The following is a 19,566-nucleotide window of genomic DNA, read 5'->3' as shown; positions in this document are numbered from 1 at the left end:
CTCACTCAAATACATGAAAGGGCACACAAAAGAAGACAAAAAGGTAACAAAAGACAAACAAAAAACAAACAAAGATAAATTAAAAAAAAGGCAAAAGAAAAACACAAAGGCTAAAAACCAAAACAAGACCTCAAGTCAACTAGCTGAAGAGACCTTGATATCAAAATGTCTCAACCACTAATATCATTCTTGAAAAATGTCATCTCAAGAACACAAGTGATCACATTGTTACCTATTTTCGCTACAAGCTCAATTAGGTAGAGCGCTTAGGTTTTAATGAATAGAAAGGTACATTTTTTATTTTGTTGTATCACATTCATGTGTATCAAAAAAGAAAGAAAAAAATTACACCATCACAATGCATTATGCAGATGTAGATGCACATGAAAGTGCACAAGTTTTTGAGAAAGGTAATATTTATTAATATGAATGTACAATGTCTCACACAAGCCATGAGACTAACTGGTATGGTGAAAATGAAGAAAATATTATATATTTGTAGATGCAAAGTAAAATTAAATGCGGATAAGGAGGGGTGACTCATCATTGCCTGAATGTCGAGTACTATCTGAGTTGCCTTGTGTCATCTGTAGTCTTTCGCCCATCCTACATCCAGTTGTCACCCTGTTTCCCTCGAGTGCCTGCATTATGGAAAGAAATATTGTTAGAGCAATGAAGGATCATCATTCCATATATGCACATGCATTTGAAAACACATAATCCATCCCTCATGTGCATCATAACAACTAGTATATTATATAGATCCAGGAGACATGTGCCAGATCAAATTATCAGCAAGAAATCAAATAATGCATTGTTTTTGTCTAACATGTTTGCTTCATGTGCAGTTACAGGAAAAGTAACATGTTGGTGTTTATCTATTTAACATGAGTGGTGTAAAAAGTGGCTCCCACAAGGGTTGAGCCCAGCTCATTTAAATGTTTCTTAGAAGACCTTGTACAAAGATAACACTAGGACAATTTAAGAGTGACAAGTTTCATATCTATAATCATGATGATGGTCCTATAACAACATAACAGTAAAAGAGAACGAAGCAGAATTGTTTAATTTGTCCTCCATGTCAAATGGAAACCTTGATCTTAGTCATCATAATTGTTAAAGATCTGAAAGAAAGCCCTAGATATGTAGTCATAATATTGAAAGGACAAAGGTCTTTATCTCTTGACAATTTTCACAACAATATCCTTCAAGGATGATATACAAGTCTAAGTTCCAAGGCTAGGTTCAATGCCTAAGTTCTAAACAGTGAAAAAGAAGCCCCATATGCAACCATGAAAGTAAACAATCAAGGCCTGAATAGTTGATGATGTTTTCTTTTTCTCAAATAGAAGATCAAGATAGTGTGGTTAAATGATCACTATTCTGGATAGTGAACTCAATCTACAATAAAGACAACCATATTAATTAAGATTTGACAATAAACCAATATAATTGCAGTCTACAGTTCATGCACTCAATTATAGTCTATAGTTCATGCACCCACGGTATTCACCATTGCAAAATGGTGAGAAATCAGATCAAAATGCAGTCACATGAAGTCTTTTCTATGGATGAAGACCCAATTATTGAAGCAATACAAGGAGACAACCAAGTTATGATATATCCATCCAACCAAAATCAAGAGTATAATTTTTTATTGAAGAGAGAATGATAGCCCCAAATAGAGCTTCCCATTTCCACAATCTCAGAGCCAAGTAGTGACATTTTGAGGCTTAATGACAACCAGAAGAATGCTCAATATGGAGTATTAGCAATCATAAAAGAGGTATCAAAGTGCAGTGCTAGGGTATAGTACAAGCCAAATGTGTGAAGAAAGAACTATTGGCCGTTTGGTGGAATTGATTATGTGTTGCATTGATGTTTTGTCATTGATGTCAACACTAGCTATTTGGATACTTTACTGACACCCTTCTGGTCCCGGTAGGTTGAGTAGTTTTTGGTTAACTTGGATTTGGCATGATCCAGTTGACTCTGGTATAATCTGGTGATGGAATTGACTTGTTCATAATGCATATACTCATATTTGGTCAGTTGGTTTTGGTCTGGTGATTGGATGCTATCTTGCTTGCTATGAAGATTGGTTTCTAGTTCCAGCGAGGGTTTCACCGGTAGAGATTTTGGTGGAGATCTTTGATGCATTGCATAATTGGTGTTGATGCAACTTTTGATAGAGTTTCAGGATGCTGTTGGTGATCATGTTTGAGACTTGGCGTTTGGAGATCATTGTTGAAGCGTGTGGACCTATACTTGATCTCAGTTGATCTAGGTTATGAACTGACATTAATGTAACGTGTGGATAGGACCTATTGTTGTATTTACGAGATGTCTTATGTGTTGGATATTATTTGTTTTGGTTTAAGGCCGACATGATTTGTAATTATGTAATTGGTTTATTGTCTGGTGGCCAACTTGATTGTTTATGGTTGAGGGTTTGTATAAATAAAATGTAAGATCTCATTATAGATTATCATGGTTATTGTAAGAGGTCATGGTCAAGGAATGTAATGTATGAATAATGTAATATCATTCAGGTAGAGGAATTTGGTCGATCATTGGAGATTGAATTGGGTTTGTAAGAGGATTTAGTCCTCCAGTATTGAGCTTAACCAGAATTGTACTCAGGCATAGGAGATGCTACCTTTTGTAGTTTAACACTTCTCTAGATTGTAGTCTGGATTTGTATGTAGTCAGTGAGACTCATTTTTTGATGAGCAGTGTGCTCTAGGATGTTGGCCTTCCTGCAAGTGCAGGCCTCTTCATTGTAAATTCACATACTATAGAAGTATTATCTGACTGTGGGTAGGCTTCCCACCATAGTTTTTAAGTTTAGCAAGTTTTCCACGTACATATATTGGTGTTTTGTTGATGGCTCTTATTCTGTGATTATTGTTTATGCTTAATTGGATTAACTGCTATTTCAGTATTATTATTTTGGGTTTTGGTATTGTTGTTTTAAAATTTCTAATGCTTCCGGTAATTTGCGACAACTGATTCAGCCCCCTCTTAGTTGTCTTCCAGTTATCTGAACTATCTAACAATTGGTATCAGAGCTTTGGTCCTCTCTACAGAAAGCTTAACCGATTGAGGAAGATCCTACAATGACTAACAATTTAATTTCATCTAGTTCTTCTGGAGCTATCTTTCAAAGGGATATATCGAGGCTTGAAGAAACAAACTATATAGTATGGAAGATTCGGATGGAGACTCATCTGAGATGTCTTGGCAAGGATATTTGGGAGATCACACAGAATGGTGTTACACCCTATAATCTAGGATCTGAAAATCCTCCTCCGACAAACTTGGACAAGGAGCTTGAGAATGATTGTAGAGCAAGAGAAGTCCTCTTGTGTGCACTTTTTGATCAACAAATTATTGGATTAACCGACAAATCATCTGGAAAGGCTATATGGGATAAGTTGCAGACTCTTAATGAAGGTGACCCTACAGTAAGTATTGCTAAACTTGATGGTTATCGGGTGAGATATGAAAACCTGAAGATGGAAGAAGATGAAAGGATTACTGCATTCATGGAAAGGGTAAATGAGATTGTTATGGGAATTCAATGTTGTGGTGGAACTCTGAGCGAAAATGAAATTATTTCTAAAGTCTTGAGAGCCCTACCACCGGCTTACAAAATGAGGGCTATTGCTATTAATGAGTTGAGAACAATGGCTAATACATCTGTCAACATAGATACTTTGGTTAGGAAACTATCCACTTTTGAACTTGAGGTATTTGGACCCTCTGAAGCTGTGAAGACTGAACTTGCTTTTCATGCATCTACATCTACAACCGTAAGCAAGATTGGAGAGCTTTAAATGCAAAATAATTAGAAGATATGAAGAGAGAAGATGATGAGTTTGAGAAAATTGAAGCACTATTTGCTAGAAGAGTGCTGAAAGGACCAGTAGTAAGTAAGTATGAAGGAAAAGCACCTTTTAAATGTTTTGCATGTAATAAGATTGGTCATTTTGCATCTAGATGTCCTGAAAGAAATTCAAGATTTGAAGAAAGAGTTAAGAGATCATTTAAACCTAATCCTAGATATCAGAACAAGTATAGATTCAAGAAAAATAGAGATAAATCATGCTACATAGCGGATGAGGAAGGAATTACTAATTCAGATGATGAACCGACAAAAGATTTTTCTAGTGGATCTGGCAATGGGAAAGAATGGGTATTCTTGTCTATCAAGGAAGATGATCCGGCACTGGAAGAGAATGTACATGAGGAGAAGGCACTTGCTGCTAAAATTGAGGATAAGGATGAATGGGTAATTGAGAGTGGTTGTTCACATCATATTACTGGAGATAAAGGGAAGTTTATGTCTTTGCAAGAAATTGATGATGGACTATTTAGATTTGGAGATGACAAGGCATGTACGATCAAGGGAAAACGAACTATATCATTAGATGGTAAGAACAATACTGACAATGTTTATTATGTTAAAGGTTTGAAGCATAATCTTTTGAGTGTAGGACAATTGGTAGATAAGGGATTTCAATTATAGTTCAAGGATGGAAAATGCAAAATCATTAACAAATCTGGCTTGGAGATTGCAACCGGTACATAGACAAAAGATAACATATTTCATTTGAACTCTGGTGAGAAGACATGTTTGATTACACAAATTGATGAGAGTTGTTATGGCATAAAAGGCCGTGTCATGTGAATTTTGATTTCATTGTGAAGATTGGCTCAACTAAGGCTGTTAGAGATATACCTAAGATTATAAAGCCCTATAATTCGGTATGTAAAGAATGTCAAATGGGTAAATAGGCTAGAACCTCTTTTAGGAGTATACAAGATAAATCAAATGATGTTCTTGATCTTATTCATACTGATTTGTGTGGCCCTGGTAGAGTTAAAAGTTTTCATGGTGATAGATATTTCATGCTAATCATTGGTGATTATTCTAGAATGATGTGGGTTACTTTTTTGAGAGAAAAATCTGAAGCATTTGAAAAGTTTAAAATATTTAAGGCTAAAGTGGAAACTGAGATATGATTGAAGATTAAATGTTTGAGATCAGATCATGGTGGAGAATTCACATCCGGTGAGTTTAATAACTTTTGTGACAAGCATGGTATTAGAAGACAATTTTTTGCTCTCCGGACATCTCAGCAGAATGGAGTTGTGGAAAGGAAAAATAGAACTATCTTGGATGCTACTAGAACAATGATGATGGAAGATAATCTACCTCATATCTACTGGAGAGAAGCAGTTAGTACAATGGTTTATACATTCAACAATGTACATATCAAAGGAGAAACCGATAAGACACCTTATGAATTATGGTTTGGAAATACACCTACAGTTAAGTATTTAAGAATTTTTGGTAATAAATGTTATATCAGGAGAGATGATACTATTGGGAAATTTGATCCTAGAACTGATGAAGGCATATTTCTTGGTTATTCTAATGAAAACAAAGCATATAGATGTTATAATAAGAGATTGCAGAAAATTGTGGAGAGTGCTAATGTCAAAGTAGATGAGCCGAGCAAAAGTCAAATCAAAATTTATGAGAAGGAACCGGAAGTGGAAATGATTATATCTGAATTAGTAGCACCTTTACCAGAACAAAGAGTTGAATCAGTTACTCCAGAAACATCAGAGAATTCTACAATAACTGAAGAACAAGGAAGAGGAATAGAGAGTCAGAAGACTCCTAGGTATGTGAAATTGAATCATTCTGAAATCAAATCATTGGGGATAAAAATAGTGGAGTGATGATAAGAAGAAGACTGGCAACTAATGAGGTATATTTAATTTCACAAATTGAACCGGTATCAGTAATTGAGGCATGTAAAGATAAATTTTGGTTAAAAGCCATGGAAGAAGAATTAGATCAGATTGAGAAAAATAACACATGGACTTTGGTTCCCCAACCTAAAAATAAAAAGGTTATTGGAACTAAATGGGCTTTTAGGAATAAATTGAATGAGGATGGTCAAGTTATAAGGAATAAGGCTAGATTGGTTTGTAAAGGATATTCTCAGAAGGAAGGAATTGATTATGGAGAAACTTTTGTACCGGTAGCTAGGATTGAAGTTGTACGATTATTTCTTGCCTGTGCTGCTTATACAAACTACAAGGTTTATCAGATGGATGTCAATTGTGCATTCTTAAATGGGGATCTTGATGAGGAAGATTATATTGAGAAACTTGATGGTTTTTCACTATCAGATGATATTGATATGGTTTGCAGGTTAATGAAAGGTTTATATGGATTGAAACAAGGACCTAGAGCTTGGTATGCAAGGTTGGATAAATATCTTTTGAAGCTTGGTTTTACTAAGGGCAGTGCTAACAGTAATTTATATTATAAAATAACTGATGATGATATACTGATTGTTGAATTATTTGTTGATGCCATTATTTTTGGAGGTGAAGATAAATTATGCATAGAATTTTATAAGAACATGGAGAAAGAATTTGAGATGTCTATGATTGGTGAGATGAAATTTTTCTTAGGTTTGCAGATTACTCAAACTGATAAAGGTATTTTTATTTGTCAAACTAAGTATGCTAAGGAATTGTTGAAGAAATCTGGTATGGGAGATTCTAAACTGGTAAGTATACCTATGGTTACAAGTGAGAAATTGACAAGGAAAGATGTTTATGCACTGATAAATCCTACAAGATATAAATCTATGATTGGAGGTCTACTTTATTTGACTCAAACTAGGCCTGACATTATGAATGTTGTTTGTATTGTTTCAAGATTTCAAAGTGATCCTAGAGAAAACCATGAGATGGCAGTGAAAAGAATTTTTAGATACTTGCAAGGTACATCAGAATATGGTTTATGGTATCCTAAGGATGATAACTTCACTTTATGTGCATATACAAATGTTGATTGGGCTGGAGATGTCGATGACCAGAAAAGTACTTCCGGTGGAGCTTTCATTCTTGGAAAGAAGTTGGTTTCATGGATCAACAAGAAATAGTCATGTACTTCTTTATCTACTGTTGTAGCTGAGTATGTTGCTGCTGCTACTAATTGTACACAAGTTCTATGGATGAAGCAAATGTTGAAGGATATAAAGGTGGATTGTGATGCATCGGTAGTTATTCATTGTGATAACTCTGCTGCTATTGATATATCAAAGAATCCTGTATTTTATTCTAAGACAAAGCACATATCTATCAAGTATAACTTTTTGAAGGAGAAGGTGAAAGCAAATGAAGTTAAACTGGTTTATGTGAGCACTAAAGAACAGATTGCAAATATTTTTGCCAAACCTCTATCCAAGGAATCATTTGAGTACTTAAGAGACAGATTGGGGGTTTCTGCCCCTCTGGTAGAGACTTGATTGATGCGGTTTGGCATCAGTCCGGTATGCATTATCAGAGATACTATTCATTTTGGCATTGATGTGGGATGCTACTGCTCAGGGGGAGTAGTCAGCTTTGAGATTCAAAGGCTTATGTTTTTGCTTCGTTATTTCTATCAGATTTCTAGAATTGATGCCAAAGGGGGAGAGATAGTGACATGAAAAAGAAATTCATAACTTTACAGAGATATTATTTAAAGAGGAAAATACATTGATATTCAGAGCTATATGCAGGAGATTGTTGGCTGCCTTCCATAGGGGGAGACTTGTTTGACATTTCTTAGTACTTAGATGTTTTTCACATCTAGTGTTGCCATCAATGCCAAAGGGGGATATTGTTGGCCATTTGGTGGAATTGATTATGTGTTGCATTAATGTTTTGTCATTGATGTCAACACTAGCTGTTTGGATGCTTTATTGTCACCCTTTTGGTCCCAATAGGTTGAGTAGTTTTTGGTTAACTTGGATATGGCATGATCCAGTTGACTCTGGTATAATCTGGTGATGGAATTGACTTGTTCATAATGCCTATACTCATATTTGGTCAGTTGGTTTTGGTCTAGTGATTGGATGCTATCCTGCTTGCTATGAAGATTGGTTTCTGGTTCCAACGAGGGTTTCATTGACAGAGCTTTTGGTGGAGATCTTTGATGCATTGCATAATTGGTGTTGATGTAGCTTCTGATAGAGTTTCTAGATGTTGTTGGTGATCATGTTCGAGACTTGGCATTTGGAGATCATTGTTGAAGCGTGTGGACCTATACTTGGTCTCAGTTGATCTAGGTTATGGACCGACATTAATGTAATGTGTGGATAGTACCTATTGTTGTATTTACAAGATGTCTTACATATTGGATATTATTTGTTGTGGTCTAAGGCCAATATAGTTTATAATTATGTAATTGGTTTATTGTCTGGTGGCCAAATTGATTATTTATGGTTGAGGGTTTGTATAAATAAGATGTAAGATCTCATTATAGATTATCATGGTTATTGTAAGAGGTCATGGTCAAGGAATGTAATGTACAAATAATGTAATATCATCTAGGCAGAGGATTTGGTCGATCATTGGAGATAGAATTGGGTTTGTAAGAGGATTTAGTCCTCCGGTATTGAGCTTAATCAGAACTGTACTCAGGCATAGGAGATGCTATCTTTTGCAGTTCAACACTTCTCTGGATTGTAGTCTGGATTTGTATGTAGTCAATGAGACTCATTTTGTGATGAGCAGTGTGCTCTAGGATGTTGGCCTTCCTCCAAGTGCAGGTCCCTTCCTTGTAAATTCACATACTGCAGAAGTGTTATTTGACTGTGGGTAGGCTTCCCACCATGGTTTTTCCCTTTAACTAGTTTTCCACGTACAAATATTGGTGTTTTGTGGATGACTCTTACTTTGTGATTATTGTTTATGCCTGATTGGATTAACTACTATTTCGGTATTATTGTTTTGGGTTCTGGTATTGTTGTTTTAAAATTACTAATGCTTCCGGTAATCTGTGACAACTGATTCTTCCCCCCCCCCCCCCCCCCCCACTCTCAGTTGTCTTCTAGTTATATAAACTGTCTAACAAGAACAATCTTAGCTTGCAAGGTGAAGGTACAATTTTAAGGCAGTGAGTGAGAGGTTTTGAACCGATACACAGTCAGAGAGCAGAATGTAGCAAGACCAAGGTACAAAATAGAGTGCATGGAGTATTCATAGAAGTCAAGGATAGTCTTGAGATATAGATCCTTGATATTGGTAGGAAGCAACAACACTCTTCTCATCAAAGAACATACACTGTAAGAAGATAAGGATATGTGGCCAAGACTCTAAGAAAACAATCAATACCAAGGTTATAGCAGTTTTAACCATAGGTAATACTCACTATCAAGCAAGAACAATAAAGAGAAGTCATTACTGTGCAATCATAGGTGTATTAAAAATTGCTTTAAGAGACCCATTGATTCTTTCTTAGAAAATAATGATAATCTTGTATCAAACTTCAATTGAAAGCAATGATACCGTCCTAGTCAAACAAGGATATAGATTCATGGTTGACAACAATATATCCATATTGAAAGGAGATACACATGAAGATACTGCAACATCTTTAGAGCCACTTAAGATTAGATATAAAAGTGTGGGGTTGTATATGTGTAGAAATGAAGTCTTTTGATAGCTAAAAGTATAACAAAGGCAACCTAGTAACACCTACAATAGATAAAAGCAACAATGAATTTGTAGTGAGCAAATCATCATTTTTGCAACTACAAAATGCAATCAAAAGATCAGTTATACAATTGCAATCATAGAGCAAGTAGACATTGCATTAAAGCAAGATAGTTTATGTGATTGTCATTAAGGAGATTGTACAATTCATGCCACAATGATGACCCACAAAGCATGTCATAGAAATGATAAGAAAAATGTGACAATCTATAGTCAAAAATGCAGTCACAGTATAAAAAGAGATTGCAAGTATATACACATTCTTAATGCAGTGAACTCGCGTCATAATGTAGCCCCAAGGATCTAAAGGTACAGAGGTAAACTCTATGGAAACAATTTTAGGACAGTGATTGTTGTATCCAAAGTGCAGTCATAATGTTCATTCCCAGCTTCAAGACAACTAATGAACAATGGAGCAGTGAGTTTGTAGTCAAAAGATGGTAGCACAAAGTGGCTAACTAATGAAGAGATCACAACATTTCAGATCTATGAATTTTGATCCATTAATGAGAACAGTGAATAAAAAATAAATACACAGTGATAGTTCATTCAGTCAGGGTCTATTTACATTGGCAAGCATAAAGGACACCAACCCAATACATTGAAATGTACTGTAGAAACAAAAAGAAGACAATGGTATTTGGAAAAAGCAAATACAAAAAGCCTTGTAGCAGTAAAAGTAGTGCCTTTGTCACCACATTGCATTTTAGAGCAGTCTGCATAAAGGTCTCACTAAAGGCTTTCCTCTATGAGCATGAGAAAGGGAATATTCTTTATCAGAAGGGAAATAAGAATTCATAGATGTAGTGTAATGATGTCCTATAACAACAGTTCAAAGTTTTAAAATCATTATCAAAAGACCCAGAAGACACAACCATTTAATTACAAAAGGTTTGTCCTCTTAAGGGGTTCTCTTGAGAGCTTTGATGGAGTTTTGATCAAGCCAAATGAAGTCAAGACAATCCCTGTTAAAGAAATCAGAAGAAATACAGTGTTAACAAAAATGCAGCCACAGTGAGGAATCTCATGACAATGTTCCCTAGGTTTGGGAAAGCAAAGACATATAATAGCTAAGTCTTTTTGAACAAGAAGTAGGGCAGAATTACATTCATTGCCAAAGACACACTTCATTATCGCTCACATACTAAGATACTTGATGAGGAGTTAGACTTAGAGATAAGGAGATCATAACCATGAACAAGCCATAGTAGTAGTAATAAGGACAAAAAAATTGAATGTTTTAAACTTATCCACTATTTTGAAGATGAATATTCATTGCTAAAAGCCCTAGATGGTTCATTCATGTCAAGGCAAGAATAGTCTCATTGTCCATATAGTAGTCCATAGGGAAGTTTTTTTAAGATGTGTCACCAACAATGAGCTAGAGAAGAAATGACTAAAGGGTGACTTGTAGCAGAGAGACAGTCACACATAAAGGATAGCCAAAAGCTCATCACAAACTCATCATTCACTATTAACAACAAGAAAACCACAATTACTTTAAGGCCATTATAATAACCTTTATAGTGGCAGCCACATGAAGATAATGATGTTGAATATCAAAAAGAGAGAAAGGATCAATTTTGACAGAGTTTCCAAATTAAAGAACATAAACCAAATGAAAGAGAATGCCAAAAGCATTTCGAAGGGCATATTATAATCAAAGAACTTCATAGAGCATCCATATAAGCTACAACGGTCTAGGAACCCTCAATAACTGTTTGTAGTGATAATAGCAGTCTTTTTTCAATTAGATAGTTTCATTCCAAATGATAGAGAATCAATAACATAGCAAATCTGGAACATGGCCGCTTACCTTAGTTTTCCCGACAAATAAATCTTCATCAAATTATCAAGAAAAGAAGCAATGTTGTGTCCTCCAAGTTCAAAACCCTAGTCTCCCCATGGTGGTTGCCATCAACTAAAAAGATTGGCAATGAAGAAAGGAGAGTATTTTTCATCATTTTTCCTTTTTGTTTTAGGGTTTAAAAAACCCTAAATGTGAAACCTGATAAAAGAAAAGTTTTGTTTTCATTTTTCCAAAAAAGCCTTGTTTTCTTTTCATGCAATGTGCTTCTTTTAAGTTTTTTAAACACTTATAAGAGATTTAATCAGATAACATCCTTTTTTTTCAAAAACTCCTCATTTTATGCATACAACTTGTAAAACTTTATTATAATGATCATATAAATCATTTTAATAAATGTTATTTTTCAATGTGCAAGAGGGGGTATGTTGAGTCTTTGGAGAAAAAGTCAAAGTAATGACCTAGTTGCTTTTTGAGTTCTAGCATGGGTTTAAGAGGTAGTTGAAATAATTAACAAACATGTGGAGGTAAAATGGGTGATTTGGCTACCTAATGGGCAATCTACTTCAGTTGGAGAGTCTAAGTGGTGAGGGTTTAGTCAAGGAGGATTTTCAAGCACTTAACTACCTATTTCAGCTAGTTACATCCCTATTTTTGAGGGATTTTCAGTTGCATTCGACCCCAAGAGATTTTTTTTCAAATTTACAACTCTTGATGCAATTTTATAGAAATTCTGTTTCAATCTCATGCATGATTTAAGGAAGGGGTTGGAAGTTTTGACTGCACATCATTTTTAGGAGCCAAAATTCAAATTTGAATTTTTGGAGCCTCATTGTATAAGTGACTATTTTTCACTCAATATTCTCTAGTTCTGATTTTTGAGACCTGTGTGTGACAACAAACATTCACACTTTGTAACTCATTCCTTATGAGTATTTTCAGATTTTCATGAGCAATATTCAGATTTTGTAATGAAAAAGACTCCTTTTCAATAAAAATCTAGTTCCTTCTCTTATATCTGTGTTTTAAGTATTGTTGTGAATACTTTTTGATGAAATAGTTGTGATTGTTATTCAATAATCGTTCATTTTATCTGTTTCCTTCAATATTAAATTCATGGTGTAGCATGCTATAGTGCATATCGGTGATTGTGTTATGCTATCTGATAGATGAAATTGTGAAAACTATATTGGTTTCTTTCAAATAGATATAAGAAAGACTTAAACCTTTCACATGAGTCATTTATGCAAAGTATGCAGTGTTGAGTTGTGAGTTGTTAAGTTTCATTGTTGGATTTTTGTGAGTTCATTATCAAAGAAAGTCATTTTTATCTTTGGTGGATAACCTTTCAAGCGGTAATTTTATTTTCTGCATATTTTTCTATCTCTTTTCCAAAGTTAGTTTTCAGTTAGTTTTAGGTGATAAAAAAGGAAGTCGGCCTATAATCTAGAGGTCTACTCTCACAATAGGATACCCACAGCCTGAGAGTAGTCCCATGTTTCATGGGATTGTAGGTTTTTCATATTTTCATTGGGTGCAAATCCTTGTGACAACACACATAAAAGAGAAAGAGCACACATCATCCATGAACCACCAATAGAAAAGCTATGAGCTCATGAGAAGAAAAGAGAGGAGCATGGATACACATTCTAGATGTGGTTTTCTAGGTGATCAATGAGAAGAAGAGAGTAGTCATAGATACACATTATAGATGTGTTTTTCTAGGTAATCCATGTTGGGGAGGAGAGTAGGAATAGTCTTAGTTGTGTTTTTCTAGTTCCACTCATCTTCGTGCATTTGTGTGAATGATGTCTAGTTTCAACTATATAGCATCCCATAAAATATTTTTTCTCTAGTTTCGAGCATGCTTCAACCTATTTAAGACATATAATGCAAATGCAAATACCAAGGGGTGAGTCTTGTTCCGAGGAGAACTCTAATAAGAGTTTGTTTTCTCTGGTTTCGAGAATGTGTAACCTCGTACAAGACAAATATATGCCTAGTTTTGAGGATGTCCAGTGTAATAGTTTGTTTGCTCTGATTTTGAGAATGTGCACCCCATCTAAGATATGTATCAATGTTGCATCTGGTTTTGAGCATGAAGCATCTCATGTAAGACTTTGTTTTATTTGGTTTTGAAAATGATCGCCTCATTTTTTGACATGCAAAAATTGTTACAAGCTATGGTTGTCGTTGCACCAAAAGATCGACCTGTCAATGCCCGATACAACCACTAGACTTATAGAATCCACAGGTGGCTGTTAAACCATGTCGTGAATCCTTGTGAGGGATGTTGGCCCACTGCCAACAATCCCCTCCCAGTGTCACTCATTGTGGTCTGCGTGATTCAAACATGTGACCAAGCTCTGATACCACTTGTTACAAGCTAGGGTTGTTGTTGCACCAAAAGATCAACATGTCAATACCTGATACAACCACTAGACTTACATAATCCATAGGAGGTTGTTAAACCATGTCGCGAATCCCCGCGAGGGACGTTGGCCCACTGCCAACAAAAATATGGCAGAATGTAGTTCAAAGAGGGTGATATGTATGCCCCCCTTAAGATGTCTTAAGGAGGCTAGAAACAAGGATACCAAACCTTTAGCACAAAGGAGATATCCTTTATGCAACAATATCCATAAATCCAAGTTAAAGAGGTAATACTCTTACAAGAAAGGATAAGATAGTTGAAAAAGAGATATCTTGCAACAAGTGTAAAGAGGATCCTTGCAGGAGAAGGGATGTTTGCTCAAAAGACATCTACCTCCAAGAGGAGTTCTTGAAGAAACCTAGCATCTTCTACCAAAAGAAGGGAAGGTGAACAAGAATGCATACCTTTCTCCTATTGCTAGGTGAAAGGGATTCTTGGTGAAGGATGACACACTTTAGACCCAATGTGAGGGGTAAGTTTATAATAGATATACATTGCCAAGTGAAAAAGAGGTTGTAGCCAAGGACATACACCTTTTGGATAAGAGAGAATCCTTGAGCAAACAACAACTTCACACAAGAAATGACATGAAATCATAAGAAAACACCACTCAACAAAGGAAAAGTGGATCCTTAGAATGGATAAGAGAGAGAAATCATTTCCCCCCAAGCATCGGGACAATGAGAAGGATTACATAACTATTGACTATTTTCATGTCAACTATTAGCCCTGAAGATTATCAATATGAGATAAAGCAGACTGGCTAAAACCTTGAGGGAAAACCTCTTTTTGAGCCCTAAAACCCTAAACCCTAAGTGTTAATGCTTTTAAAACTTTTATTTATTTTCAGACTCTTTTTTCTTAACTGTTTGTTGACTGGCTAAGACAGTCAAATCACTTAACAGAGCACTGGTTAGAGGGTCATGGTCCATGGCAGGGTTGGTTTCTTTCTTTCCTGGTCACTGGATGACAGGCTCCTCATCCTTTTCGACATATCTTTTAAAGTTGAATAAAACAAAGAAACTATCTTGTCAAAAGGCTCAGTCTTGGTGAAAATGTCCATGGGCCATGGTGGAGCCCCTCCCACATGATACTTCATCCCATGTGGAAAAATCGACAACTGCTAGATGATCTTGAAAGACACTTGGATTGGTGGGCCCCAAGTGATGAGGGCCTTTTTGGTTAGACCTTCTATGGGCGACAAGGGAAAAAATGAGTCTAGCCGAAAGGAGCACAACCCATAGTGGGGGCCCCTCTGCATGCAAAGAGACCTAGTGGATCCAGCTCAATACGTGGCATGATCTTGGTCATGGATTTTCACTTAAAGTGGCAATCAATGATGGTTTTTTAAACTGTGGTCGGGCCCTATAAGCGCTAGGTGGCAATATTCGCGTGCCATGGGGAGAAAAGGGCCAAATTTAAAACTTAATGGGTAGATAAAAATTTTAATTCTTTGTGCAGGGTGGTTGTTGACTTAGTGGTCAAATCCATTTTTTGTCCTGGTCGATGCCTCAAACCTTATTAGAATTCATTCCAACCACCCTGAGTCTTCATCATTACTCCAGAAGGGACTCTGTAGACAAATTTAAAATGTGATCTAGGGGTATTCAATGTGAATTGGATACTTTCTTGCTTGACGGTGTACTCTTGATGTGATGCAGAAGCATCCCCAGTTCATAGCAATCTTGCATCAACCAAAATATTTTCCTTTCTGTTTTTTCTTTTTGTTTGTAGTTTCAACATTTCTTTTTATGTGTCCCGGATTTGTCTCACCGGATCCCGTGGAGTTGGATTTTGAGTGAAGACTTGATCATCTTCCTTATTCCCAAACCGTGGAGCATTTGGATCATTTCCAGCAAGTTATTGCTACCGGTTTCCATGACAGTTTCCTATTGCCGCTTGACAGTTTCCTATTATTGGTTGCCTAGACCTATTTGCATTTGTGATCTACCCAATCCCTTCTGTATCTTGTGGAGCTCTAAGCGTTGATTCTGATGTTTCTTGGCATGTGGCCAACTTTCTCCCATGATTTACACTTCACCCTTTGGATTTTTCGGAGGAATCTCTTGGTTTTACACATTAGGTCTTGTTCTTCGGGTTTTGATCCCTTTTTGGGCCGATCAAATCCTCTTGGATCATATAAATCATTATAATAAATCATTAGAATGTAACAAATATTTTATACTGAGCATGGAAGATAGATCTTAAGATTCAAGGTCTCGGTTGTGACCTGTTCTATATTTTGAACATGTTTAGCAAGCCTGTGAGCCGGTTTCTGTAACCCGGTTGTTACCGGTTGGTTGTAATGAATTTTCATGTTATAATTTAATCTTCTCTGAATTGCCTTCATCATATATTACTATTTTTGTTGTGTTTACTCTTGCTGACCAATCTGAACTGATCTCTTTGAGGTCCCTCCTAACTGGTGACTGCTTCATGATGCATATCAACTTAGAGCTTCCTCTTTCTGCAAAGATTTTTTGCTTATCCCCAGTGGCAGAGATACTTTCAGAGATGATATACATGCAAGATCAGATCAATTTCTCACATTGATCCCCCCTTTGATATTTTGTAACCTAACCATAGGTAGGGTTAAGGTTTCTAATTGCAATTCGATCAGAGTTATGCCTAAACTACAAAGATAATTTTGTAACCTATCTCAAGGATCTTCTTTCTTTCTTTTGCATAAAACTTTTTTTTTTTTTTTTTGCATTTTGTAAAATCGCCTTGCCTTTACATGAATGAAATTATCTCTTTTTCCTTCATTCGGTCTAAACAATTTGTGTAATGTGTTTACCTTGTTTTTTGGATGCATTCATATTTGTTTCCTCAGTGTGGATGACTGTGTTACTCCCTCTATGGATGTTATCTAAGAATTGATCCAACTCCTCTTTTCATCCATTAGAATTCTAACCTTCACTCTTGACTTAGGAATCTAATATGGATAGGATCTTGTGCATATCTGGGGTCATTCTTATTGATGTTGTGTCCAACTATAGGCAGAGAAGATCACAATTCAATCTAGGTACAAACTTCTTTTCCCCTTTCAAGCATTCTTTCCCCCTTTCCCCCCTCAGATTAATAGATTAGGATTCATTAGTGTTGGGATAGACCAACACTTACACTTAAATTGGAGAGGAATCCGACCTTCTCTAGAAACTCAGCCTCAATTATGCAAGGTCCCACACTTGGAGGTTGTTTCAATGTGCCACAAGGTTGATGATCAAGGTTGATCATCAAGGGTGCAAACTTTTGTGACAATAATTTCTGGCACGCCTGGCGGGACACACATTTCAACTTCTTGCTAAGAATCCAATGCTTCTCTTAGCAATTCAGCCTTTGGAGGCAATCAATCAAAGCACTTGGCAACTCTAAGGAAAAATTCAAACTCTTTTTCATGACCAGCTACCACTTTCATGCCAACAACACAAACTAGAGCATCTTCTAGAAGTAATTTCCATTACATTGAGCTTTGAAGTTCTAATTCTAGGAGTAGAAGGGGTAGATATTCTCTATTGGCTGTTAGGCAAACCCAAGCAGCAACATCTACACCCCTAAGATCATATTCTACCCCACCATTCACAAAATTATCACAACCTAGAGGCCCTACAATTCATACCTATAGGCCACACTTCCCTATGGAAATCCCTAGAGCACATGCATTTGTCACCTTTAATGGTGGAAGCCCCTTAGTTCTATCCCAGAAGAATGATATTCTAGTTGCAGCCCTAAAGGCTATACCATTGTTTATTGGAGAAACCTCTGTTACCCTAGCTGAAAACATCCAAGATGTTGCAAGCATCTGCATTGTGTTTGATGGGACAAAAGATAATGTTGAAGTGAGGCTCTTGCTTCATCATTCAAAGGAAAAGCCCTATAGTGGTATAGGGGTTTAGCCTCTGATTCTATTCATAATTGGGATGAATTAGGAGAGCGACTATGTAAGCATTTTGAGGACAAAAGTGACCATTTATCACTAGTTGAGTAGCTAATAACCATAAAGAGAGCACCCCATGAGTTCATGGGTGACTTCAACTATAGATTCCAAAAAACTTGGGATTGGATCCCAACATTGGTTAAGCCCTCTTCCAACCATGTGTTCTTGTACTTTCTTAGGGCCCTAAATAGTGACATTGCCACTATGATACAATCATTGGGAGGAAATGACTTACCATGAGCTTATGATGCTACCATTGAGGCATATAATTATCTAATACAGAAGGGGAAGTTGTCTCCTAGGCCTCCAATGCCTTTTTTCCGAGAGGATCCTACACAACAACCTACTTTGGCACCAATACTAATGGCATCAACAATTCAAGTGCTCACACTTGCACCATTTCCTCAATCTTCAAAGATTCAAGAGCTTAGATCAAAGATCAAAACAATGATGTAGGGATTTGGGAATGAGCTAGTTTCAATCTAGTGACAGTTGTCGCAAGCTAATAAGCCCTACCAATCTTCAAATAAGAAATATTATCAAAATAGATCTAATTTTCAAGGGAAAAACCAATGGAGTAATCCTATGGCTGCAAGTACCTCAAGAGAATTGGTACCAATGCAGAACAATCTTGCTCAAGAGCAAGAATGGCGTAATCAATGAAATCAACTTCATAATCAAACCTCTTGTCAAAATGGTGAGTTTTCTCAGGCCTTAGTGGCATAAAATAAACCAACTACATTAGGACAACAACAATTTGGTGATTGTCCAAATCATTCACAAGTAGATTCTTCTTTTATGAATTGGTAGGAGGTTGACTTCTGTGGTATAAATTAGATTAACAATGACCTCATTGCTAGCAATACAGTATCCAAAAGGAGGGCCATAGATCCTAATACAACTACCATTGCACCTCAAGTTCCACATGCTACTATACAATATTCTTCAGTACCTAAGACTCCTAAGAAGGTGGTTTCTCCAAACAAAGAGAAATACTTGACTCAAAAGGTCAAACAAGGGGAACCTAGCTCCTAAGGCTCCTACAGTATCAAAGCTAGATATTGTTACTACAAAGGCTTCTACTAAGGTTGTGGTTCCATTCAGACGATAATAAGGACATAAATGAGGACTATGCAAGGACTATGGATGATAATAAGGATGTAAATGAGGACTATGCAAGGACTTAGGATGATAATAAGAACACAAATGAGGACTATGCAAGGATTTAGAATAATAATGAGGATGTAAATGAGGACTATGCAAGGAACTAGGACGATAATAAGAACGTAAATGAGGACTATGCAAGGATTGAGGACAATAATGAGGATGTAAATGAGGAATATGCAAGGATTACCTATGGTCACAAGTATGTAAAACCTTGAGTTTGCAGGACTATCTGATGTTTCAAAAATGGACTTTGTTTTCAATAATTATGTGTGTAGGACAAGTTTTGTGGTTTTTCAAGTCTGAGAACAATTTTTTGGAGGTAGATATAGATGACTGAACTGGTTTTCAAACAATCTTAGAGAATTCAGAGATACGCAGGATAGGGCCTGAAATAGCCCAAATAAATGACTCAATAATGGTCTGATACAATGATACATAAAAAGACACAGAAGACAATCTTAGGCTGGAAATTAGAAACCATTCAAATGAGGCCCTTACAATAAAATACCGAAACAAAATGAACAGATAGAGAGTCTGGCAGCACTGGCTCTACTCCACGACACACACTTTTCGGGTATGCCAGTCTCTCTTATCCTAAAGATTCGAAGATCTTATAACTGAGGGATTTCTGTATCATAATGCAAGGTA

The 19,566-nt window shown here is 36.3% G+C and overlaps 1 long non-coding RNA gene across 1 annotated transcript in view; it reads right to left on the bottom strand.

The window, feature by feature from the left end:
• Nucleotides 1–453: 453 nt before the first annotated feature.
• LOC131857982 (uncharacterized) overlaps nt 454–19,566 on the bottom strand; it is a 101,117-nt gene continuing 82,004 nt past the window's right edge. The window contains exon 3 of the long non-coding RNA XR_009358817.1: nt 454–641. This is a non-coding gene — a long non-coding RNA (uncharacterized LOC131857982). The remainder of the gene's footprint in view (nt 642–19,566) is intronic.

The sequence above is a fragment of the Cryptomeria japonica genome, chromosome 8 (genome assembly GCF_030272615.1).
Source record: "Cryptomeria japonica chromosome 8, Sugi_1.0, whole genome shotgun sequence".
Taxonomy (NCBI): domain Eukaryota; kingdom Viridiplantae; phylum Streptophyta; class Pinopsida; order Cupressales; family Cupressaceae; genus Cryptomeria; species Cryptomeria japonica.
The sequence above is the reverse complement of the archived record's forward strand: the minus strand, read 5'-3'. Positions and strand labels throughout refer to the sequence as shown.